The 16358-nt window shown below is 38.0% G+C and overlaps 1 pseudogene; it reads left to right on the plus strand.

Annotated features, from left to right (window-relative positions):
• Positions 1 to 97: 97 nt before the first annotated feature.
• On the plus strand, positions 98 to 1057 carry LOC118834352 (annotated as a pseudogene).
• Positions 1058 to 16358: the final 15301 nt, after the last annotated feature.

Consider the following 16358-nt stretch of genomic DNA (forward strand, 5'->3'; position numbering starts at 1 on the left):
GGTGGCCCAGACGAGGATGGAGAAGTTGACCCACCTCACCTGCCCCCGTCCATGATTCTGCCTACCTCCATTCAGAGGAAGGCCATGAGGGAAGGGGATGAGCCGACCAACCCAGGTTGTCCCAGGAGGGACTGACAGATGGGAAGGCGGTAAAGAGACCTGCGCTTGGAACTTGATTCTTCTGGGAGGGGATACTCCCTCCCAGAAAAACCAGATCAACAAAGTTGGAATGTCACCAAGAAGAACTGAACTAATGACAGCTGTACATCTTTCTGGAAAGCAAGTACAGAGTCAGGGGATTGTCCAGACGGCTCGGTGATCTTCAGTAATCCACCCACACACAAGTGCAGTCAGTGTGGGCATCAACCGGGTCACATAGTGAAGATTTTCAGGATTCACCTGATAGCACAGGCTCCGGGGATTTTAACATGGTGCCTATCTTACAGAAAAATCTTTAAAGACCTTTCTTCAGAAGACATAAGAGATGGGAAAGGAGGAGAAAACCCTGTAGTTTCGACAGCCAAATCTATGCCTATCCCAAATCCTAACTACTAAACTAACACTGTGTAATACATTGCCATTACCCCAAATGGAACACATCTGGTCAGTCTAAGCACAGATGTAATACAGGTGCTTCAGACATTAGCAATGACAAATACAGGCAGTATTCAATACGGTACAACAATTTTTCAAGATGCACAGAGTCCTGATGGACAGCCATCAGGACTTGGCCCTAGCAACCAAGTAATTGTACAGGCTGCATCAGGAGATATGCAGATTTATCAGATACACATCACACCAGCAAATATTAGCCTTCCACAGATAGTAGGGATGACATCTTCAGGCACTTGACATCTCAGACAAGTAAAATAGATGATCCACAGTTGAAAAGACAAATAAGATTGATGAAAAATAGAGAAGCCACTCAAGAATACCATAGAAAGAAAAAGAATATGTTGTTTCCGGAAATCAAATTGCAGTCTTGGAAAATCAAAATAAAACTTTAATAGAAGAATTAAATATTTTAAAAGGTCCCTACTGTCAGAAAAGTATCTAAAAAGAAGATAACATTTTATGGATTTACCTTAGCATTAAATAGATTTTCTTTTTATATAGAATTTTATAAACTAAAAGGTCAAAATGAAATTTTAGAAACTAGGAGTCACAAAATAAAGATTTTATTTACAAAGACACTGATGACAGTACCTGGTAGAAAGAAGACGACCTCAAGTATGCTCCTGCCACAACTGGAACCACTATTAGAATTAACATTAACAATGGTAGCTGATAAACAGAACATGAATTTTTGACAACTTGAATTTCCCAGATAATAGTTGGCAAGAAAGTTTGCAACTGAGACAATTCATTAATGGAAGATTAATGTGGTGGTGTTGTTGGTTTTAATCAACATTTTACTGGTATAAATTTTCATTACTCCCTAGGTTCTGAAATTTTGCCCTTTTCAATTGTTTATGTATATTTTTGTCTGCCAATATTCTAAACTGCACATTTTAAAAAAAGCTGATGCTTTATAAAATGTATAAATTATATAAACTTTGTTCAAATGTCAAATCCTTAAAATGATCTTTTTAAAAAAATGCTTGTTTGTAAGGTGCTTAGAGGGAAAAAACAGCATAGTTATTTTCCAGGTTGTGTCCTTCAAAATATCTAAGCCACATGAACTGAAAATAAAACTTGAAAAGAAATATTTCAATCATTTCATAAAAATATTTTAGTAGTGAACAAAACAGTAAAAACATTTGAGACTTTAAAAAGCTAGTATTGATTTTGTTTTTTAGGTGTGGTAACTTTCTGTAAATGGATCATAATAAGTCATGTGCAGCTGAATATACATTACTTATTCTACTGTGCTTTAATAGAAAAAATGTTTATAAACCCCTAAAATTATTTTAGAAAATGTGTAATAATTGCCTCAAGACATATACTAAAGTATTTTTTTTCCAAGAGGGTTCTTCTCATCAAAATCTAATGTAGAGCTTATCAAATTGAAAATAATGCAACTTTAAAATAATTATTCATGTAGAAAATATTTTATGAGATAATGTACCTTTGTAATAAAAAGTGACTATTTTATATATATATATATATACAATTTTAGTTAGAAAATATATATTTTGTGTCTCATATAATCATTTTTCTATTTTAATGTGGAGTACGGTTTTTTGGAACTGCACATATTTCTGTGTAATTATCTGAAATCCAAATTATGCTATTAATACATCATTATTTCTGTAATCCAACTACTTATTTTTGACTTTAGCTATAAAAATACTGCAAGCCATTATGTCTTTTTCCTATAAAAATTAAAGGGCATTTGAGATTTTTAAAAATCCATATTTGATTTAGATGGAATTTTGTTCTGAAGCTAAATAGATAGTTGTCGTAAATTAGAACCTAAAAACAAACTACATTTACTATTTGACATGAAGGCAATCATGGCTCAGAAAAAACCTGAATCAAAATCCTGTATCAGAAATTTGTTAGCTGTGCAACCTTAAGCAAGTTACCTTACCTCTGTTTACCTCAGTTTCCTGATCTGTAAGAGGAATGATGATCCACCTCTGGGGGTTGTTGTAAGAATTGAAATCATGCAATGATTTTTAAATGCTTAATACAGTGCCTGGCATATGGTAAGCACTATGTGGGGGTTAACTATTTTATCATTATTATTATTATTATTTCTTTAATTGAATGTAATTACTCCATACTGGGTAACTCTGTATTGGGATTTAAATGTGATTAGTATAAAATGCTAAAGATGAGAAATGAATGATTTTCTACATAAGGTAATTTAGAAATGCATTCAAATGAATTGATGTTATTTGACTGGCAATAAGTTTTGCTTCATTTTTTTTAAATACATAATTTTGTGAATGTTATTATTGCATTTCTAATTTCTTCTTGGATTTTGGGGAATCCATTGTATAAGAATTACTCTTAAGAAGATAATGCAATTTTATCATTGGAAAATTTAACTCCTTTTAATCTCCATACTATGAAATTATTAAGATTTTAGAGGTTGTTGTCATAATGTTTAAACCTGTGAAATATTTAATTGGGTATATTTTAAAAGGGAAAAATAATCATTACCTACTGTGTGAGGAAAAAGTACAAAGAAAAGACCTTATAAAATCTCATTATATGTTAATTTACCAGCATCCTTGGGATCATCTGCTTAAGCAAGGTCAGAAAATCTTATCTGTCCTATGAAAGAACTTGCTAAATACTGTGAAATTCTAAAATAATAAATTGGTTTCCTGCAAAATAGGATCCCCTCTTGCATTACAAACACTCCTTGCAGAAGGATAAAGAGATGTACTAGTTTGTTTACAATATAGAAATAACATTTGTGATAATTTGTGATTATGAAAATGGTGAAGTTTTACATGGACTAGTATATATTTAAGTTATATCTTGGGCCAAATTAGTCTCAACAAACTTCACTCTTAAAGATTTATTTTTGCCTTAAGGGGTTAATGTACAATACCTCGAGAGAAAGAGCTCAGTTACACTGGGGATTTGCAGTAATTAACCAGTATTTTTCTGAGTTTTTTGAGTGAACTATCATATATGCACTTGTTGCATATATGATGTTGTTTGTTGTTGTTGCTGAATCATTTCAGTCATGCCCCATTCTTCATGACCCCATTTTGGGTTTTCTTGACAAAGATACTGAAGTGGTTTGCCATTTCCTTCTCGAGCTTACTTTACACGTGAGGAAACTGAAGCAAAAAGGGTTAAATGATTTGCCTAGGGTCACACAATTAGGAAGTATATGAGTATAGATTTGAACTCAGGTTTTCCTGACTCCAACCTTGGCATTCCATCTACTGTGCCACCCAGCTTCTGGAATTGCAGAATGTAATTATTTTCTTGATTTCTAGTTATTGATTTTTGCACCAGTATGAATTTTAACGCAAGAAGAAGAAGAAGGAGGAGGAGGAGGAGGAGGAGGAGAAGGAGAAGGAGAAGGAGAAGGAGAAGAAGAAGAAGAAGAAGAAGAAGAAGAAGAAGAAGAAGAAGAAGAAGAAGAAGAAGGAGAAGGAGAAGGAGAAGGAGAAGGAGAAGGAGAAGGAGAAGGAGAAGGAGAAGGAGAAGGAGAAGGAGAAGGAGAAGGAGGAGAAGGAGAAGGAGAAGGAGAAGGAGAAGGAGAAGGAGAAGGAGAAGGAGAAGGAGAAGGAGAAGGAGAAGAAGAAGAAGAAGAAGAAGAAGAAGAAGAAGAAGAAGAAGAAGAAGAAGAAGAAGAAGAAGAAGAAGAAGAAGAAGAAGAAGAAGAAGAAGAAGAAGAAGAAGAAGAAGAAGAAGAAGAAGAAGAAAAGGATGCTAAGGGATTGTTTTTGTTTTTTAAACTGGTAAACTTTTTATTGTTAACTGTTACTGCAATGATATGACAGGAATAATAATCACTGTTTCTGGCCGCAAACTATGATTAGTGAAACTTGCTATTTGAGTTTGAAATCTCTTCGTACCATAATTTGATAATATTCTGAATTCTGAATTCAGATGTAAATATCTGAACGATCATTAAGTCAGAAATCAATTCAAGGGAAATGCCATAAGCTGTTCAAAAAGAGTTTGATCTCTAAGATGCTACAGGTGGATGTCTGTGCCTAAAAAAAGTTGAGGGTATAATCTTAACATAGCTACAAAATCTTCTTGACTCAATTTCCCCATTGTGTTATTTCCTTTTTGAATAGGACTATATCCTACCTGGTTAATCCTGAACTTGGCTATCATATCATGTGAATAAGATGGAACTTTTCTGTATGATTAGCTGTTCTGAAAAGGAACTACAATTCTTACCTGAAATCAAATAGAAATAAGGATGCTTTATCTTATAATACCTATGTTGAGCCATTCTAGGCCCTAAGGTCTGGAGAACTAGTCTTGGTGCTATTACAACCACATCTCTGCTTCTTCCTTTCAAACCAAATCTCTCTAACAATGGCAGATAAAGTTGTAATTTTTTAATATAATGAATCTTACTGCTGCAACACTCCAGTACTACTATAATAGGATGCAAGTGCGAAATATCTTCCTGTTTTCATTCTAAATTAGTAGGCAATTTTATATCCTAAGCAATTAAGTAAATGAGTTTTAGGGCTTGCTAATAGTTAAATATTTGTATATAGGATTAGGTCTTTGAAATATTTTAGAATATTATTTTAGGATGATATGAAGATGGCATTCTCCTAAGTAGGGAATTAAGACAAAGATGCAAATTTTTTCTAATAAGACACATATGTGAAAGGACTTTTTAATTAAATGGAGTAGTAAATTCTGAACAAAAAAACAGGCTCTGACTGTTTTCTCTAAGAACTAGAATATATAAATATAATTGACTTCCAATTGTTTCTAATGAATAATAAGTTTTAAAATTTTGATTAAGGATTTTACATGTAAAATTGAATTGATAATTGTGAAGAGGGTAAAATTATTTTCCTATTTGAAATATCTGTTTGATAATTTTAAGAGACAGAAGGGCCCATTTTACAAGTCATAGATTCTTTTTTAAATTTGTTCTTCAGCCTGTTGTTGGCAGTGTCTATATCAGATACAGGGTTTAAGTAAAGATAGAAACAAGTGGTGTCTAATAGCTGAAATTCCATGACGTTTTAGGTGAGTTTTTAATTTGATGTTCTTCTTATAGCTTTGTTATTAATAAGATCAGAACCATAAGGCTTTTCACCACAAAAAAAGCAAATTTAGAAGTCTTATTACTAGCAGATTTTAGCAAAATTACCTAGAATTCTCTGCAAGTGACTTGGAACCAGAGAAGCACCCTTCAGAACTGCCCTGAAAATGAGACCTATTCCAAAACGTCCAAGAGAAAATGTTTCTAGGGACCAGATGAAATCCACTAATTAAATGGACTTTGGGAATAGTTTACTAGGATACAAGAAGACTCGATGTTATTTAGTATTGATGATGATTATTGTATTATTTTAACCTTTTCTTTCATGGTATTTATGTTTGCTGAGTTTTCTGGATTACCTTAGTTATATGTAAATCTCCCTTTTCAAATTAAGTCCATGGAGAGCTCTCTAAATGTTTTAGTTGTAGCCTGACTCAGTTTACCTGTAATTAGTTGCAGCCTGACTCAGTTTACCTATAGAGTTTATTTAACAAGGTTGGTCTCATTATTAGATTAAGTGCCTCTGGTCCCTATTTCCACATATTGGGGTTTCATTAGAATAGGCTACAAGAAACCTATCATTTGAAATTAAGAAACTCTCCCAGGCCACAAGTCAGCCCATCTCCTTTCTTCAAATCAAAGTAGATTCTTTAGTGCAAATGGCTTTACCAAATCATATGATCTTAGACCTTATGACAGCATCACAAAGAAAGGCTTGTGATATCAATAATGAATTTTGTTGTTTTAACATCAACTGGACAGGAAGATTTGTGATAAGCCTACATGTGATCCAATAAGGTAAAGCAGAAACTCCCAGGTGACCCCTGGTGGAATCTTTCTTCTTGATTCACTTGGCTACCGGGAAATGGTCTGGTAAATGGGTCCTTATTCCCCTCTGTCTCATTATTCTTTTTAGGCTTTGCCTTAGCTGCCATGTTAAAGCCTATTCTAAACTTGCATCAGAAAAGTTTATGTTGATGCACACTGCTGATAATGACTATGTTAAAAATCTGAGAGAATTGGCTTATAAGTAGATGATCCATGGGAGAATTGTCTCATTAATCGAAAAGGGGAATTGAGAAAATCAAATTGACATAGTCTTCATTTTTGTAATTGATTCTATTCTGTATCATGACTGACATTTTGTATAGCTGCCTAAGTCACATTTCTTTGTCTTTGAGTTCAGCTCAGAATTTCATAGGTTCAGGAGTTCAGTCTTCCCCTCTGAGTTAAGCTTAAAAGTTCAGTTTTCCTATCAATCATTTTAATTAAAAGAAGTCTGTTATCTCTGCAACACTGGCTATCCTTCAAGAAAATCTGGTCTGTTATCACTGTGACACTAACTAGCCATACAGGCTGTGGAAATACCCCAGAGATTAATATGTCTGTTTTCTGTGATTTACCTTACCAGAAAGGCACACTGGACACAGAGTAAACGTGTTTCTGAAAGGAGCCAATCAGGAGCCTGCAGTGAGATAAAGTCTTGCTCACTCCCAGATGCGTTGCTAGTATTCTCTGTCTGACCTTGCTAAGCTGTGCCTCCCCCACCCACCCCCCCAAAAAATTGGCCCAAACCAGCCTTGCAGTGAACTGTTCCTGTAAAACATCCTGCTTCTGCCCACCTGTTCCTGGGAAAGACTGTCCATTCTTTTTCCCAACCCCACCCCAAACCTTCCCTTTGTGGTTTTCAAGCATAAATCTCCCCTGCCTCTCTTGGACTATGGGCTCCTTTTGGGGGTCTCAGCCCTAGGTCCTGATATTCCTCCTAATAAAACTTTTCTGCTCTCAACCCAGCTTGGACTCCTTTGCATTTTGAGGGGTAGGCTTCGCCCAGTTGACAAGGTGGGCACCACCAATGAGCTTTCCATAGCAACAAGAAAGAAGGAGGTGTCATTGCTAACTCATGTTCCAAATTTCCAGATAATCATATTGTCCCCCACATCTATGATGCTTCTGACTTTGTAAACAGTCATATTGTTTTCCCCATCTATGACGCTGCCTTCTAATTTTTGGATGCTCCTCCTTTTGTCCACAAAACTAATCTGTCAGCCCTCATTCAGGGTCTTTGGCTTCCTGAGGAGCCAAAGATCCCATTTGTTGGTAATACTACCCTTACCAATAAATTGAATGTGCATAGAACTTTATTCCTTCAAATTACCTTAATTTCAATAGTGATATCATTTCTTGCCTGGACTATTGCATTAGCCTTCTAACTAATCTCCCTGTTTCAAGTCTTTCCCCACTCCAACATACCCTCCGCACAACTGCCAAGGTGATTTTTCTAAATCTTAGGTCTAACTTCAGGGATGGGGAACCTGCAGCCTCCAGGATACACGTGGCCCTCTAGGGCCTCAAGTGTGGGCCTTTGACTGAATGGATTTGGTCAAAGGGCCATGCTTGAGGACCAGATTCAGTCAAAGGGCCTCACGTGGCCTTGAGGCCACAGGTCCCCCACCCCTGGACTAGATCATTCATTTATTCAAATAGCTCCAGCGACTTCCTATTAGCAGCAGGATCTAATATAAAGTCCTCTGTTTGGCACTAAAAACCTTTCATCACCTGGCCCATTCCTACCTTATTAACCTCATACCTCACATATTTGCAATCCAGCTACACTAGCTTACACGTAGTGACATGACGATCTACCACACACGCACCCATCTCAGTGTCTTTGAACCGGCTGTCCCCCATATCTGGAATGCTCTGCCCTCTCAACACTGTCTCAGTTCTCTTGACTTCCTTCAAGATTCAGCTCAAATCCAACCTTCTACTGAATGCCTTTCCTGATTCCCCCAGATATTTGTGCCTTCGCTTCTCACATTACCTTCCATTTGCTTTTTATATCTCTTACCTAGTTATCTACACGTGGTCTCCCCCATTGTCTGCACTTCGCACAGTGCCTGGCACACAGCAAATGTTTAGTAAATATTGACTGATTGATTGATGCCTCTTTTCTGACTTCCTTTGTATCCTCAGCACTTAGAGCACTGCTAGAACACTGCCCAGCACTTAATAATAAATGCTTGTGGGTTAGCTAGCTAATTTCCTGTAAACATTTGTTGCTGTTCAGTCATTTTCAATCGCTCTTGGTAATCCCTTTTTGAGGGGCTTACTTAGCAGAGATACTATATTAGTTTGCCATTTCTTTCTCCAGCTCATTTTACAAATGAGGAAATGAAGGCAAACAGGGTTAAGTGACTTGTCCAGATTCACACAGCTAGTAAGTATCTGAGGCCAGGTTTGAATTCAGGAAGATGAGTCTTCCTGATTCCAAGTCTGGCACTCTATCCACTGCACCACCTAACTGCCCTTCCTGTAAAAAATACTAGCCCCTTAGCTGCTAGAGGGCAAAAACTAGTTTTTATTTTGTCAGTGTATCCCTAGTTCCCAGCCTTTGGTAAATGCTTATTGAATTGAGTTAAATAATAAAATCATTGATTTAGAAAATCGAACTGAATTGAATCGAGAAGAAAGAGCATTCTATAAGAAGTCTATTGCAGACAGCTTTGGATGGCGATGAAGGCTATTCCCAATCTTTCGGCAGCTTAGACCCTCTCCTACTCAACTGCTCCATCTCCAGGATTGTGAATGAGTTTATTGTTCTTCATGCCTCCCATAACTAAGCCCCTGTCATTCGTTCAGAATCAATAACCCCACCCACGTCCCCCTAAGTGCACTTAGCCTCCTGCACATAAGCAGCTACCTCCCAACCCGGCCCTGTCCCTTAGCAACAGTAGAAGTTTGACTCAGAGCAAGGGGGAACCTCACAGGAACAAGCAGGAGACTAAAAATATTCCACAAGGCTTTGCAAAGTTGCCGGTGATAGCTTACCCTACGCAGAGAGACAGGCTGTGATTGCCAGGTGCCTTTGATGTAGATGATAAACATCCCAGAAAGCCTTTCAGAGACCCTAACTATTGTTTGCCTAGGATGGATAGACAGGCTATGATTGTAGAATGATTTTGAAAAATACAGAATAAAACAGGGATGAGGTAGAAAAGGGTGGCGAGAGATCTGTCTGGAGTGGAATTCATGCATGAGCATCTACATTTTAATGGACTATGACATTGTTAGAGACCTATCCCTCCAAACCCTATAGCTCTCTTGTCCAATGAGTAATACAGAAAGGAGAATGTTGGACTTGAAGTCCAAAGACCTGGATTTTAGTCATGGCTCTGACATTTACCAGCTGTGTGGCCATACAGAGGCAGGATGATAAGGGAGAAAAACAAATACTAATCTTGGAATCAAGGGAAGCCAGAGTTTGTATATTTTATAACTAAGGCCAAATCACTTAACTTTCCTGGGTCTCAGTTTCCTCATCTGGAAAATGAAGAAAATACACATATACCTCACAGACTTAATATTAAGATCAAAAGAGATCGTGTATATAAAGTCTGTTTTAATTCTTAAATCTCTATAAAATTTTAGCTCTTAGTACTTGCGCTACCAACTTACACATTTTGAGCAAAAAGAGATCTCAGACATCATCTTATCCAAAGCACTAATTTTACTGACGAAGAAACTGAAACCCATAGAGGATGAATGAGTTCTCTTCATTAGTGAGTCCCTGGCCCTGATCACCATTTCATGATGGCCCTCAACCCTGTTCTCTTCACTCCCAGATCAACTTGATCCCCATCTTCTCACCAGCAGCTTTGCCCCATGAGGGAGATCACCTTTACGTTTTATCTTCCTCTATTAGATCATGAGTTCCTCGAAAGTGGGGAACACGTTATTTCCTTGTATTTGTATCCCTAGCACTTTGCACAGTACCTTGCATTCATTAAGCACTTAATAAATGCTCTATCTTCTTATCTTTGGTCATGCACATAGTAATAAATTCAAGTCCTCTGACTCAAAATCCATCGCTCTTTCTATCACACAACATTATGTAGTCTCTTATGGGCAGATTAATTCATAAATCTTCAAGTGCTATATAAATGTAAGTTATCATAATAGTTGTTTTTTTTTCCCTTGGGGAAGATGGAGGAATTCACTTTGGAATGAATCAATCCATCTTAAAAGAATCTGGGCCTGAGCCACAGGTCACCAATGGGAAATTGGGGCTTCATAAGGCTAACTTCTGCTGCCATTCATTTTCCAAGGGAATTTCTGACTAGCAATCAGACCAACAGTTCTACAGTTTCTGCATAATACAGCTGAGTCAGCATAACCAAGGAGGCGATCATTTCAAAGGGAGATTAACATTGATTCGCTGTCTCTGGGAATTCTCCCTGAAGGCCTAGCATCATGGGACTTAACTTACTTTGTAAACTACTTCCAAAACTAGACAAAAATATGAGACATTCTAGTCTCTAGCAACAACTTCTATCAACATTTCAGCAGATCCATCTATAACAACAATGTTGCTAGTAGCTGCTCTAGGAGTGAAAGACCCAACAAGACCAGCACACAAGAAGGCTTCTAGCACAGGTTCTTTGATCTGCTTTTCTGAGGAAAGCAACTTTAAGGGGTTAACAATCTTACTTTAATTAAACATGCATATACCATTCACTTAGTTCAGGGGGAAAGCCAGCACCCTGAATTTCAGAGCAAATACAAACAGAAATTACAAACAGAGACAATATAAACAGAGCAAACATACATAGTTATCAAAAGATAGGACTCTAGCTGTCTGACCAAAGAATTACATAGCTACCAGAGAGAGAGGCACCAACATCTGGGTTTTCAAAGCCGGGGGGCTCCAGAAGCTACCCAGAGTCTCATCTGGTCAAATCACATGACACTCTTCCAGTGAGTGAGAGCACCAAACAAAACACTAACCTCTGAGTTTATGTACCCTGTTCAGGATCAAAGGGTGTCACAACCATGCGACTCAAACCTTGTTTCTTAAGCAGGTCATCAAAGACTTCCTATTTAATCAAAGAAACAAAGGCCAGACTCATCAAGGCACTCAATTACCTCAGTAATTGAGCTCCAAAAGAAAAAACAGTTAAAACAAAGTCCCACCTTAATTAACATAACACCATCATACCACTGCACAGAGCCTTCATCAGCACAGAGGATTGCCCTTCTATACCTCTGAAGATGATATTGATGAGTTGCCAGAGTTAAAAAACAAAATCATGATTGGTTTACCAAATGTCTAGTGATGAGCCTCTATAAATGTAGTGAGGCTGGTCCTTGAATGATAGTCACAATCTATCACCAGGTTTGTCCTCACAGATTTTCTAGATTGATAGGAGCTGCCAAAGTTTGTGCTCTGTTGGTTTAATGTCCTAAGCCTATGTCCATGCCAGGATGACACATCTGAGGGGGATTTTAATGGAAGAAAGCATCTTTGAGAAGGTACAAATGCAACATCATGCCAGGAAAACAGAGCCAGACTGGAGATATCTGTGGGGGATGAATACTACCCTGATACGCTATCCTTATGCTCCTGCTTCCCTATGGTCCTTTGTGTCTCTCCAGTTAAGCCACGGGATTTTGCCTTGAATGTGGAAAAAAATGCCTTTTGCTTTTAGTAAAGACAGATTCATTTAACTATTTTGTGATCACCTTTAGTCCCAGCAATGAATACTGAAACCTCATGGATCTTGAAGGCAGTATCTTGTGAAACTATCATGGCCTCCCTCCTCCTGACAGAGCTTAAAGACCATGTTCCATGAGTTTCCCTGAGACTGAAAAGGATACAATGTAAAGGGTTATATCCCTTCCATTTCCCAGTCTTGTTTGTATCTGTCTCAGCTCCAGTTTGGAGTACTAGCCCTGGAGTTAGGAGGACCTGACTTCAAATCTGGCCTCAGACATTTACTACCTGTGTGACCCTGGGCAAGTCACTTAACTTCTGGCTGCCTCAGTTTTCTCATCTATAAAATGAGCTGGAGAAGGAAATGACAAACCACTCCACTGTCTCTGCCAAGAAAACCCCAAATGGTGCCACTAAGAGTCTGACACAACTGATTCAATAGCAACACACCTTTGGAAACATTTGATTCTTCTGAATCACAGATTCTCCATCTTTCAAATGGAGGTGATAATAGCTGTTTACCTACCTAACAGGGGTGGCTATCATGTGACCTATGATTTACTTTATTTTAGAAATCATTCTATTACTTCCTGGCTCAATAAGCTTTAGTAGTTTGATTTTGATTGAATAATTAAATCCAAACTCCTCTGGCCTTTAAAACCCTTCACAATCTGATTCCAGCCAATCTTACCAGGTTGATTACACATTTATCACCACCACCCTAATTCCTCAAGGACTCCGTGGTCCAGACAAATTGGCCTTCACTGCTGTTCTCTATATAGAGAGTTACATCAAAGCAACACAGAACTTCAGCCTCACACTCATTAGATTGGCAAAGATGACCCAAAAAAAGAAAATTATAATTTTTGGAGAGGCTGAAGGAAAACAGACACACAAATGCAGTGTCGATGCAGCTAATTAGACACATTAATTCAGTATCGATGTATGATCCAGCCATTCTGGAGAGCAATTTAGAAATATCCCCAGAAAATCATTTAACTATGCATATCCTTTGACCCAGAGGTAATACTGTTAAGCCTATATATGCCCCCAAAGAGATCAAAGTGAGAAAAAGTATCTATAAGTATAATACCTTTTTCATGATGCTGCTAGAAATGGAAACTAAGGGAGGAAGGTGATCTTCAATTGAGAAATGACTAAACAAATTACAGTATGTGTATGTGATGAAATATTATTGCGCCATAATTGACAACTAAAGATAAATGTAGTTAGAATTATATGAAGTGATGTAAAATACAGTGAGAAGAATTAAGAGAATGACTTTTATAGTAATGACAATCTTATAAAGAAAAGTGACTTTGAAAAACTTGAAGATTCTTTCAAGACTTCGAGAAGACTTATGATGAGGCATGCCACCCACCTCTTGAAAGAGAAGTATTGGACTCACTAGAAAGAATAATACACAGATATTTTTGACATGGCCAATATGGGAATTCTTTTTACCTGAGTATGCATATTTCTTACATAAAGCATTTGTTTTCATTTTTTATTAATTCCATTTTGGTCAAGGAAAGATAAGGATATGTTAACAAAATTTTAAAGAAAGATTAAAAAAAAAAACAAAGGGGGACAGACCCAAGACGGCAACTGGAAAGCAGGGACTTGCCTAAAGCTCTCCCCCAGGACCCTCCAAACACCGATAAAAATGACTCTGAACAAATTCTAGAACTGCAGAACCCACAAAATAGCAGAGGAAAGCAGGGCTCCAGCCCAGGACAGCCTGGATGGTCCCTGGGTGAGGTCTATCGCATGGAGCTGGGAGTGGAGCAGAGCAGAACCCAGCGTGGGCTGCGCCTGGACCAACCAGACCAGGAGCCGGGCATAACAGACCCTAGAGCCCTGAATCACTGAGCTGTGGCAATTACCAGACTTCTCAATCCACAAACACCAAAGACAACAGAGAAGGTTAGTGGGAAAAACTGTGGGGACAGAGTGAAAGGAGTTCGCGGTTCAGCCACCACTCCAGGGGCAGCGGAGGTGGTGCAGCTACAGAACTACATCTGCAGTTGCTTCTGGCCCCAGGGCCACCTGGTGGGAGGAATTAAGTGGAGGATCAGAAGAGGAGTGCAGAGCCTCCTTAGATCTGAGTTGCAGTCCAGGTTGGCAGTTCTTGGGGGAGGAGAAAAGCTGGTGTGGCAGAGCTTTCTGTGTAGAAATAGCTCTGAAAACACCACCACAGCTCCTCAAGCTTGGGACAAAGTACTCTCTACTCTACAAGCAGTCATACCCTGATGAAAAACTCAAGGGTCAAGTAGTTGGCTGGGAACATGAACAGGCAGCAAAAACAGTCTCAGATTCAGACTCAGACTTTGGAATCTTTCTTTGGTGACAAAGAAGACAAAACATACAGCCAGAAGAAGTCAAAAAAGTCAAAGAGTGTATATCGAAAGCCTCCAAGAAAAACATGAACTGGTCTTAGGCCATGGAAGAGCTCAAAAAGGATTTGGAAAAGCAAGTTAGAGAAGTAGAGGAAAAATTGGGAAGAGAAATGAGAATGATGAAAGAAAACCATGTAAAACAAGTCAATAATTTGCTAGACCCAAAAAATACTGAAGAAAATAACACCTTAAAAAATAGACCAACTCAAATGGCAAAAGAGCCCCAAAAAGCCAATGAGGAGAAGAATCTCTTGAAAGGCAGAATTAGCCAAATGGAAAAAAAAGGTCCAAAAGACCACTGAAGAAAATACTACCTTAAAAATTAGATTGATGCAAGTGGAAGCTAGTCACTTTAGGAGAAATCAAGATATTATAAAACAGAACCAAAGGAATGAAAAACATGGAAGATAATGTGAAATATCTCATTGGAAAAACCACTGAACTGGAAAATAGATCCAGGAGAGATAATTTAAAAACTATTGGACTACCTGAAAGCCATGTTCAAAAAAAGAGCCTAGTTATCATCTTTCAAGAAATTATCAAGGAAAACTGCCCTGATATTCTAGAGCCAGAGGGTAAAATAGAACTTGAAAGAATCCACCGATTGCCTCCTGAAAAAGATCCCAAAAAGAAAACTCCTAGGAATATTGTTGCCAAATTCCAGACCTCCCAGATCAAGGAGAAAATACTGCAAGCAGCCAAAAAGAAGTAACTTGAGTATTGTGGAAACACAATCAGGATACAACAAGATCTAGCAGCTTCTACATTAAGGGATTGAAGGGCTTGGAATATGATATTCTGGAAGTCAATGGAGCTAGGATTAAAACCAAAAATCACCTACCCAGCAAAACTGAGTATCATGCTCCAAGGCAAAATATGGATCTTCAATAAAATAGAGGACTTTAAAGCTTTCTCAGTGAAAAGACCAGAGCTGAATAGAAAATTCGACTTTCAAACACAAGAATCAAGAGAAGCATGAAAAGATAAACAAGAAAGAGAATTCATAAGGGACTTACTAAAGTTGAACTGTTTTGTTTACATTCCTACATGGAAAGATGATGTGTGTAATTCATGAGACCTCAATATTAAGGTAGCTGAAGGGAATATACATATATAGAGAGACAGAGGGCACAGGGTGAATTGAATATGAAGGGATGATATCAAAAAAACTAAAATCCAATTAAGGGATGAGAGAGGAATATATTGAGAGAGGGAGAAAGGGAGAGATAGAATGGGGTAAACGATCTCGCATAAAAGTGGTAGGAAAACGCAGTTCTATAGGAAGGGAAGAGGGGGCAGGTGAGAGGGAATGAGTGAATCTTGCTCTCATTGGATTTGACCTGAGGAGGGAATAGCATACACACTCAATTGGGAATCTTACCCCACAGGAAAGAAGGAGGAAGGAGATAAAAAAGGGGGGATGATAGAAGTGAGGGCAGAAGGGGGAGGAGGTAATCAAAAGCAAACACTTTCGAAAAGGGATAAGGTCAAGGGAGAAAACGGAATAAAGGGGGATAGGATAGGAAGGAGCAAAATATAGTTAATCTTTCACAACATGAGTATCGTGGAAGGGTTTTATATAATGATATACATGTGGCCTATGTTGAATTGCTTGCCTTCTTGGGGAGGGTGGGTGGGGAGGGAAGAGGGGAGAGAATTTGGAACTCAAAGTTTTAAAAGCAGATGTTCAAAAAAAAGTTTTTGCATGCAACTAGGAAATAAGATATACAGGCAATGGGGCATAGAAATCTATCTTGCCCTACAAGAAAGTAAGGGAAAAGGGGATGGGGGACAGTGAGGGTACAGAAGA

This window comes from Trichosurus vulpecula, chromosome 1 (genome assembly GCF_011100635.1).
Source record: "Trichosurus vulpecula isolate mTriVul1 chromosome 1, mTriVul1.pri, whole genome shotgun sequence".
Lineage (NCBI taxonomy): Eukaryota > Metazoa > Chordata > Mammalia > Diprotodontia > Phalangeridae > Trichosurus > Trichosurus vulpecula.